A 10,357-nucleotide genomic window follows, 5' to 3' on the forward strand; every position below is an offset into this window, starting at 1 on the left:
ATTACATGAGTTGAAATACATGTTTCTAAACTTGTAAAAAATGTTAAATTATCATATTTAAAATTTTAAGGTGAGATATATAAAAAAGACATCCTTTTTTATTTTATTTTTTCAAATAATTGTAAAAGTGTTGTAAAACCAAACCTTAAATGGAAAAACGTAAATCACTCATTTGAGAATCCTTTTAGAGATCCCCGTAAGCCACCCGATTGATACTTTTTGGTGCATTTTAATTTTTTGTGTTAAATTATCATAGTCTTGCGTTCACTTCACATATCTCTAATCTATTTTGTCGCAATGGAACATGGCAACTAGTTTCTTTGATATTATTAAATTCTATTTATCATTAATTGATAATGCCTTCGGGATTACAGCACCGGGGGACTCGGGGACTTGAATTAATGCAACAAAATTAGGGCACATAATCTGGGTTCTGTCATGTACAGGCTTCTTAATTCTTGTGCTATGTCTCACTTTAAGTTAAAATCTATCATGATTTGGAAATTGAAGGAGGAGAAATGAAAATAATATTAATTTGAATAGCAATAATTTATCATATAATTAAATAATTTTAAATTATAAAAAAAAATGTGATTTACATTATTAGAATATATTGTATTTTTCTATCTATGGTTCATTTATAGATATTTTTTCATTTCTAACTGGCATAAATAATATTTCTTTACTTAAAAACAAACTTTGTTGATAAAGAAAATATTAACACAATACCAAAAAGTGAAATTACTATGTAATCCCTACTATATATTTTACTTTTTAAAATTACTATATAATTAAATTTAAAAAAAAAAACATTAGAACTCATTCATTTCATTTTCCTTTCACTTTCACCTCATTTTTTGAAGCCCTAATTGTTGATAACTCTCGTTCATCATTGTCACGATCTTATCACTAGCAACCCCTATCACCTTCATTGTTGATGTGATATGAGTTGTTGTTGATGATAGTTTTCTCTCGACCAACGATTCGAGTGAAGATTGTCGTCGACAATAGCCCATATAAGCCTATGACTTCCTGTAGTAATTTAACAATATCAAAATGAGGAGAATGGAAAGGAAAAAAGAAAGGAAATGGTGTGGTCAGAATTATGTTTTGAACTAATTAGCAGATAATTGCATATCCCACATTGATGGAAGCCCCAACACTAGAAAACCTGAAAAAGAAAAGCCACACATGCTACAAGAGGATGCCTTCTAAGTCACTTTCTCAACTAAAATTGATGGTTGGTTCTTTCTTATTTGAGTTTAATCTTATAATAAAATTATGTACATAATTTTTGTGTATAAATAATGATATATCACTATATAATTTGATATTGATTTATTTTTAATTTTTAATTATCTAGTCATATAGTAACACAATATTATTTATGTATAAAGTTATATACATAATATTACTCTTAATCTTAATAAGTCATCAGGAAAATTTGGAACCCTTGGAATCTCTCCTTCATTATTCAATCTACTCTTTAAAGGCTTTTCCACTTTTATTTTCATTTGCTTTTAGCATTTTAAACCAAAATTCATTATTATTGTAAATATTGTTTCCATGCAAAATGGCCATACACTAAGCCTTGAATACCCAAAGTCAAATTATGCGTCGTGTTGAAACTATTCAAAGTGTTGATTGGCCTCATTTCCCATTCATTTTAATTTTCTTTTTTCCATCAGTGCTTGTCTTTGTCTCATCATTTGGGCTTTCACAATGATCATAAGTCCTTTCAATTCACAATGATTTTTTAGAGTTCATAAGAAAAAAACTTATTAATTATGAGAATGTGTTTTCATTTATGATTTGTTTCTCCACTAGCCCTGGTTACAATAATATATGATGATAATAACTATCGCCTTTCTCATGATAATAATAAAAGACAAGACCCCAAGACTCTTAAATAATTTGTGGCTCAAATTCAAAGGGTAAGACTCAAACTCAACCTAATCTGAACATCTTTTACCTCAAATTTAGTTTAAATAAAAAATAAGATTGTTTGAGTTTGATTTGACTTTATTAAGTTAAAGTTAAGTACAATTCGAGTTCAACTTAGTCTTTAAGTTCGAATTTCAAAACTTGACTTAGGTTTATGATTTAAATTTGTGAGATGGATTTGTAGCTTGAGTTTACAATGCATTGACAAAATGATGTTGTTTTACTCAATAATGGATAAAATGATATCGTTTTATTAATTGTTTGATATAACTTGAATTGAATAGTGAGTCAAACTTGAATCAAATCAAGTCATCATCCAGCTTATAAGTCGAATCGAGCCAAACTTTTTCTAACTCAAGTTTAACTTGTATTCATAAGCTCATCAACCCTTTTAACTCAAACTCCATTCAAATTTAATATAAACAAATTTAAGAAAAGTTGAACTAAGTCAAACCAATTTTTGAAGCCAAACTAATTCGATTCAAAACCAAGCCTACAAATTCATCTTTAGAATAAATCCGTCTAAACTGGTTAAGGTCACTAGGATTGACCCTAGCTCATCAAAAATATTCAACTTTTCGACTTTTATCCACAACAAAATATGTCACACGGTTAAATACAGATCATCACCTTGCACTCCTGAGTACCCTCTTCTTTGTTTTTATGATAATTAGTCATAATTAAAAAAAATGATTTTAACTAGAGATTAGTATAGTGAGACCTTAAAAATGAGATTATAACTAGAGATTATAATGAGATCGAGATTAATATATTTAAGATTAGATTCAAATCAAGTTTGTTTGAACTCAAAAACAAGTTTAAGCTCGAGCTTGAGTGTTAACTATTTTGAGCTCGAACTCTAGTTTTATAAGTATTCAATTTGTCAAGCTCACGAATACATGTAAATTTTGATACGAATCAACTAAACTTATATCAGTTTGATCAGTACGCATAAAAACAATGTCATTTTAGTTATTTTTTATTTAGCTACAATATTGAGCAGAATTCAAAGCTCAGCTAGAACTCGACTCCCCTCGAGCGAGCCAAACTTGAGCAATTTTAAGACAAACTTGGCGAACTTGAGCAATTTTAAGACAAACTTGGCGAACTTGAGCTTGAGCCTGAGCTTAGCTCCACTCAAGTGATGTCGAGAGCTCGATTTAGTTTGAATCTAATCCTAATTATATCATTTGAATTTATAGAATTCTTGAAATTCATCTTAATGTAGTTATCGGTCTTCGTCTCCTTAAACCATTCTAAATATGGGTAAAACTATTTGCATTAGGTTGTAGAGATAAATTTTAGTCAATATATAATAAATTATTAAACCATCAAATATTCAATAAATGTACACTTACATGTTTACACAAATCATAGTGATAAAGTGTACTGGCTATTATTATTGATGACATTAATTCAATCCCTAAATTTTATCGGAATGTTGATTTGATTACACTATTTCATTAAATTAAATTACAATTAATATTAATTATTTAACACTGGAATCATCTTTTGATTTGAACTCTTATAGCTTTTAAAGATCGACTGGTACCACATTATTTATAGATAATATTATTACACTGATATGATAATTCTAAACCCTAATTTCTCCATATATATATATATATATATTACTTTTTAGTTATATAATTATTCTGATCATATATCGAAGTATTGATGAAAGAGTTTGAGTTAATTTAGTTATCGATTTTCTTACTGTAACGAACACATTAAACTGATATTATAACAAATTTTCATTTCAGAAAGTCAGAAAAAAAGTAAAAAATTCTTTCTAAAAATTAATTTAGGATGAAAGATCAAATAATTAAAAAAGACTCGTTAGCAATAGATAATGTCCATAAAAAAAGAAATCATCTTTAATAATTAGTTGTATTGAGAACTATATTTTGTCCCAAAAAAAAAACACATTTAATGACAAAATTTTTTCATTTCTAATTGTGTGGAGGATGCGAGACAAATTTTTTTATCTTTGATTATATTGTGAATTAAAGGGAAAAAATTTCGTTGTATAGTAAATTTGGGAAAAGAATTTCGATATTAAATGAAATTAATAATTATATTAACCATTGAAATCCAATAATTCATCTGAAATATCTTTTCAGCAAAGTAAAAAGAGAACAAATAATATCAAATTGTTCTACTACAATACAAATCAATTAATAACTAAATAATTATCTTATAACTATATGTTAAAATAAATCTAATTAATTTATCTACATAAACTAACATGATAGTATTTAATTGAGTGAAATAATTGTTTATTTTTACTATTACTTTAAAATTATTCAATAAAAAATTATCGCGTTAGTTTATATGAATAAATTTGTATGATTTGTTAGTATATATAATTTTACTCATATTATATATATAAAACAATTATACTAGACTCAGTGGTAGACTCAATACGGGTCAAGAAGGGTTGCCTGCCTCAACCCCCCCTCCCCCTCCTTTTTTAAATACCCATTCAGGTTTTATATATCTAAATAACCTCTAAAATTTACATGGAATTTTTTTAGATTTCATTATTTCTTAATTGACTCTATATTTTTACTTTATTAAATTTTAATCCTTATATTGTCGAGGTGGCAAATTGGGTGGGTCACCCACTTAACTCACAGATAATCCATTTAAATACGAGTACGAGTTTTAAATTTTTTGACCTATACCTATGGGTAATTATTTTTTGTGGGTGGATCAGGTATGCCCGTGGGTACCTGTGAGTCACCCTTTTTCTTTATTCATTTTTTTTCACTTCAACATCAAACTTACAGTACACCTAACATAAATTTTATATATTTTCCCTTCTTTTGACAAAAAATAAACTGAAATCCACTCTAAAATTAAAAAAATTGTTGTGTTGAAAACAAATTTAAAAAATATCAGATTAAACATTTTGTTATAAATATTTATTTCGTGTTTAATGTTAAAATTCTTCAAATCTATAAGAAAAAACATTTTTATAATTTGAGGTAAATTTTTGTTCCTCCAAGGAATACTTATGTATTTGAAGACATAAATATTAAAAATTAAGAAAATAAAACATTAAAATAATAAAAATAAAAGAGAAATAGTGAGATAACTGCTACCTTGTGGGTTGACCCGTATCCTTTGGATTAGGTACGAGTTTAGAAATCATTATCTGTATAATTCAACCCGTTTTTTATTTGTATCATATTGAGCCGAGTCACAACTAGCCCGCCCATTTGCCAAATTGACTATATTGTATCTCTAAGTCTATCACTAACCAAACCTGTCGATCAAGTTTCAATTTAATGTATTGTACCATATTTACATGCGATCACAATATGCACCAAACCAGAATGCCACAATGATGTTTGGTCATGCATTGTTCTAATTTTTAGGGAGAAGGACTATTTCCCACCCATCTTTTGATGCATTTTCAAATTGACACCCACGGCAGATGAAAATCCAATTTTCCCACCCATGAGCTGTTAAAATGGATGATATCTGTTTGTATAAAGGTAAAATGTCCATTTTACCCTTGTTAGATGAAATGACCAAAATACCCCTTAATATAATTTTTCAAAATTGATGTGAGGGTTTTACCATTCACCCCCCTTAGGTTTTAGAAACTAACATTTTCACCTTACCTAAAGTTTTTAAACTTTAAAAACTAACATTTTCACCCCCAAACCTAGGTTTCCATATTTTTCAAAATACAGCCGCCCCCCATAACTTTCAAAACTAGCATTTCAACCCCATTCTTCAACCTCATCTCCCGATGTCTTCTCCGGCGTCGTCACCGGCCTCCTCCTTCTCCTGGTGCGACGGCGGTGGTGCGACGGAGATCTCTTCGTCGCACGATGCGACGAAGAGACCTCTCTTCGTCGCTCGTCGTCCAGATCTGGGATGTCTGCTTCGATGAAGGTCTCTTCTCTTCTCTCTTCGTGGCTCGTCGCATCTGGAAGACGCGACGACGAAGCGTCGTCCTTCGTCTGTTCTTCCAGATCTGGACGACGCTTCGTCGTCCAGATCTGGGCGACGAAGGGTCGTCCTTCGTCGTCCTTTGTAGTCGGAGATGGGAGATCGGTCGAATGCGTCGGTCGTCGATGGTGGCCGGAGAAGGAACAAACCCCAGGGGTGAAATTAAACTTTTCAAACTTTGAGGATGGGTTAGTTATTAGTTTTTAAAACCTGGAGGGGGGAAACGGTAAAATTTAAAAGTTTTAAGGTTTTAAATAGCAAATGACGATTTTGCCCCTGTCCCTAACTGAAAAATTGGACGGCAGTTTGGTCACGGGTGGGAAAACTGGATTTTCATCTGTCGTGGGTGCCAATTTGAAAATGCATCAAAAGTTGGGTGGGAAATAGTCCTTCTCCCTAATTTTTATGTCAAAAATATTGATGCCCTGGTCGGTACGGGAAAAACCCGAACTGACCCTTATAAAAATGTTGTCGTATAATCCTCTCATTTCGTCTCAAAACCATTTTAATTTGTTGACAAAGTTAAACAGTTTGCAAGCAGTTATATCCAATTTACCAAAGGCTTTTGCATCCAACTTTGTGAATTTTTTCTTCCACTAAAAAAATTAATAGTTTCTAAATATGTACAAGTTTGTGTTTTCCTTTTTGTGTGAAATACCGAATAAAGACTTATTTAATTCGTACGAAATTGCAAAACTGGAACACTGACTCAGCCTCATGGGACGACCTATTTGGGCCTTAGACACCACACCAGGCCTAGAGAACCATGTTTGGGTCGCTCAAGTTCAGGCCTATAAAAATTTTGGGTTTTGGCTTGCTCATTTGAGTGCTATAATTTTTATTCAGATCTAGTTCATTAAATTTTTGAAGTTTCAAACCTATTTCGAGCTTATTTCACTCCCATTTAGTAACTTTAAAAGACCTATAAAAACACCTCTAAAATCCTTTACAAATTTGAAAACCTCACAAATACACCTTTACCTATAATTTGTTTTTGGATTTATTAGGTCTTGGGCTTGAATAACCTTTGTTTTAGTCCAAGTTAGATAACTTAATGGACAAATTTTTTATCTAATTCTGCTCCAGACCCGAATTTTGTTTGGCCTTGAAACGTTTTTTTAGGCTGAACAACCAAGCCCTGAGCTTATCTAACCCAATTGACAGTCTTACCAACAACAATCCTCAACTTGATTGTTAAGGACAAATGAATTAGAAGATTATTCGGACAGGCTAGAAGGAATTAAAAGCCAAAAAAATTAGCCCGTGGGCCGAAGCTTCATCTTTTATTGATATTATTGAATGAATTTTGTGACTCTGACTCCATCAGGCTAGGAAGGAATCATGCTTTCAATCGGGCGAAGGATCGGTTTGCAGGTAGGCTATTCCGTCCAGTCAATTAAACAAATAACTTCGTTATGATATAATTAAAATTATATATTAAATATATTTATTGGATAATGAACAATTAAGATTTCAAAACAATTGTTTTGATAGGGATTTAAATGTGAACTCAACTATTCTAACTTTAAAACAATGGTTTTGATTGATGGAATTGTAACAAAAACATCATCTGTTCATGATCTTTATGAAAAGGAAGGTTAGATCCCTTGGTATGAAATATCAATCTAATTGTGCCGCAAACACACTAAATTAATCATATGAAATGTTAATTACATGCAAGAAATAAAATAAATCAACCATAACAAGAATACAAGATTTATGTGAAAAACCCTACAATATAAAGAGAAAAAACCATAGATCAAATTTTGAATTAAATCCATTATAAAGGAAAGCGAGGTATAATCACTCTCAAATTTATTATAAACTTAAGATCAACAGTAAAAAATTATCTAAATTATTTCTCTAGCTAAAATTTTACAGTACTTAATGATTAAAAATCAATATAAAAGAAATAATTTTTTAAATAATCCTTGAAATAAACCTTGATACCCAAGATCAAGGAAAAATCTAACTTTTTCTTTTTTTTATTTGCATAGATGAGAAAAACAAATTCTCTAATATGTAATCATTGCTTTGTCTTTGTGTGTCACACTAAAAAATCCAAAAGAGACATTTATATCTCTTTATAACAAGTATGTCAACGTAAAATCGTCTCATTTTTTTAATTATTATTATTTTATAACATGGGTTGTACCTTCAAGGCTATTTTTTGTTGGGAAGAAAGCATTTTAAATAACAAGAACAAAGTCAAACTCCCGCCCTCTTGGTTAAATTATATGATAACAAACAATCAATCAAAATATAATTTTATTATATTAAACAATCAAAAACTAACAAAAATAACAAAACAGAACACCACAATTTAACTTATAAATTTTTTAATATAAAGAGTAAAACTATGAGACATAGTCTAAATAAACCAATCCACTATATACAAAATAATAGTACACAATTCTCAACTTAAGAGTGGGTACACAACTCTTCAAAGCAACAAAACACAGTAATAACACAACTACAAAAAAATAAAAAATATCATAGCAAACTTGTAAGTTTATATCTCATGTTACAAGATACAAAAACAAATCTTCACCGTCCAAAATATAACACTAGATGTGTTTAAAATACTGTAAAAATTTAACAGCAATCCAACGGCATAAGAAAGAGAAGACAACTATTTTCTAAAAGCTATCTAAATTGAATTATACAATATAACTAGTTACGTTCTAACATAAAAAACAACTTACCTGAAAAATAAAACGTGTTCTCCACCATTCAAAATAAGAATAATGAGTCTTCTATTAAAAGTCTAAAAATCAAAGTAATCCAACAGTAAAGTTGAGAGAAAGCGAAAATATGCCACAGACGCGCAGACAACGTTTTTGTCTCCTCTTCTCTCTTCTTTTACTAAGTTTTGTGTGTTATTTATATGTATAAGCTAAACCGTATTTTGCTCTAATTCATAAATATAGTAGGCCAAGCTTTTTACATAAACTAAATATGGGTTTCTCCACATTAGAAGGGACCCAAAAGTCCAACATTTTTTGCTTACTCATTACGCATTACACCATTTTCTAGCATAGTTACTATAGCGTAAGCTAAATATGAGCATGAATGTTAGAATTTTAAGGGCCGAGTCTTTTTAATCAGAGTTTGTTATATTAATTTACGTATCAAAGAACTTGGCTTTGAGTATGTGCTTTTGATATTTTTTTAGATGAAGATTAATTGGAATCACTTGCTGTGTTAGGAAGTCATTCGGGACTAGTGATCTTTTTTGATATTTTTAATCAGGGCTGAGTCTTGATATTTTTTTTTTAGATGATGATTTTAGGAAGTTTTGTAGCTATATTTCACAAATTGCGTAAGCCATTCGGGACTAGTGATCTTTCCCGACTCTTGGACTGGATGGAAACAAATATTTGCCACCTTTTTGTATTTGTCTGTACAGAACGGTATAAAGTAAATTTTCACAGGCTTCAACTGTTGAAATAAACGAAAGCCTTCTATATTGTCTTGTGGGCTATTCTGCCATTTTAATATCAACTATCTTTTTGTTTTGGATGATAAGTGTAGCATGTTGCACAAAATTCCTTTTCATTTCCATATTATTATCGAATTTTATAGCATAAAGATTCGATGATGCATGACTGCTCTTCTAGTGTTGTTGGCTTCCAGGTTTCTCTTCTAATGCCCTCACTCCAGGACATGATATGGGTATAATCTCAGAGCTCCCAGCTACTTTGGCAGCTGTGAAGAACCCAACTTTAAAAATTACCTCTGATGAGTACAATCATGAGCGTTACCCACCTGGTGATCCGACCAAGCGCGCATTTGCATATTTTGTCTTGACAGGTGGTAGGTTTGTGTATTCCTCCTTCGTCTCTGGATCCTCAAGTTGGTTCTAAGCATGTCTGCAAGCAAAGATGTTGTTGCCCTTGCTTCTCTTGAAGTTGACCTCTCCAGCATTGAGCCTGGGACAACTGTTACTGTCAAGTGGCGTGGGAAGCCAGTGTTCATCAGGCGTCGGAATAAAGAGGACATTAGCTTGGCTAACTGTGTTGATGTTGCCTCCCTTCGTGACCCACAGGAAGATTCTGCCAGGGTTAAGAATCCAGACTGGCTTGTTGTTATTGGGGTATGCACCCACTTGGGTTGCATTCCCTCACCAAATGCTGGGGATTTTAATTGATGGTTCTGCCCTGCCATTGTTCACACTACGAAGTCTCTAGCAGGATTCGCAAGGGACCATTTTGGAGCGGTAGTAATTACTGCAAGATATCGTAATAGATATTTTTCTCCACACAAGGGAATTCTGATTTTGCATATTTATTTTGCTTCCTTTTATTATTATTATTTTTTAAGGAATTAAGTTTTATAAAACAAAGATAAAGTACAAGAATAGAAACGGCATACCCCAAGCAAATGTCAAAAGAGTCTCATAATAGAAACAAAGTAAACATACAGACTCCCAAAACAAACCTAGGAA

General features: G+C 31.2%; 1 pseudogene; it reads left to right on the top strand.

Annotated features, from left to right (window-relative positions):
* The first annotated feature begins 7,443 nt into the window (after positions 1-7,443).
* On the top strand, positions 7,444-10,155 carry LOC123226779 (annotated as a pseudogene).
* Positions 10,156-10,357: the final 202 nt, after the last annotated feature.

This window comes from Mangifera indica, chromosome 10 (genome assembly GCF_011075055.1).
Source record: "Mangifera indica cultivar Alphonso chromosome 10, CATAS_Mindica_2.1, whole genome shotgun sequence".
NCBI lineage: Eukaryota > Viridiplantae > Streptophyta > Magnoliopsida > Sapindales > Anacardiaceae > Mangifera > Mangifera indica.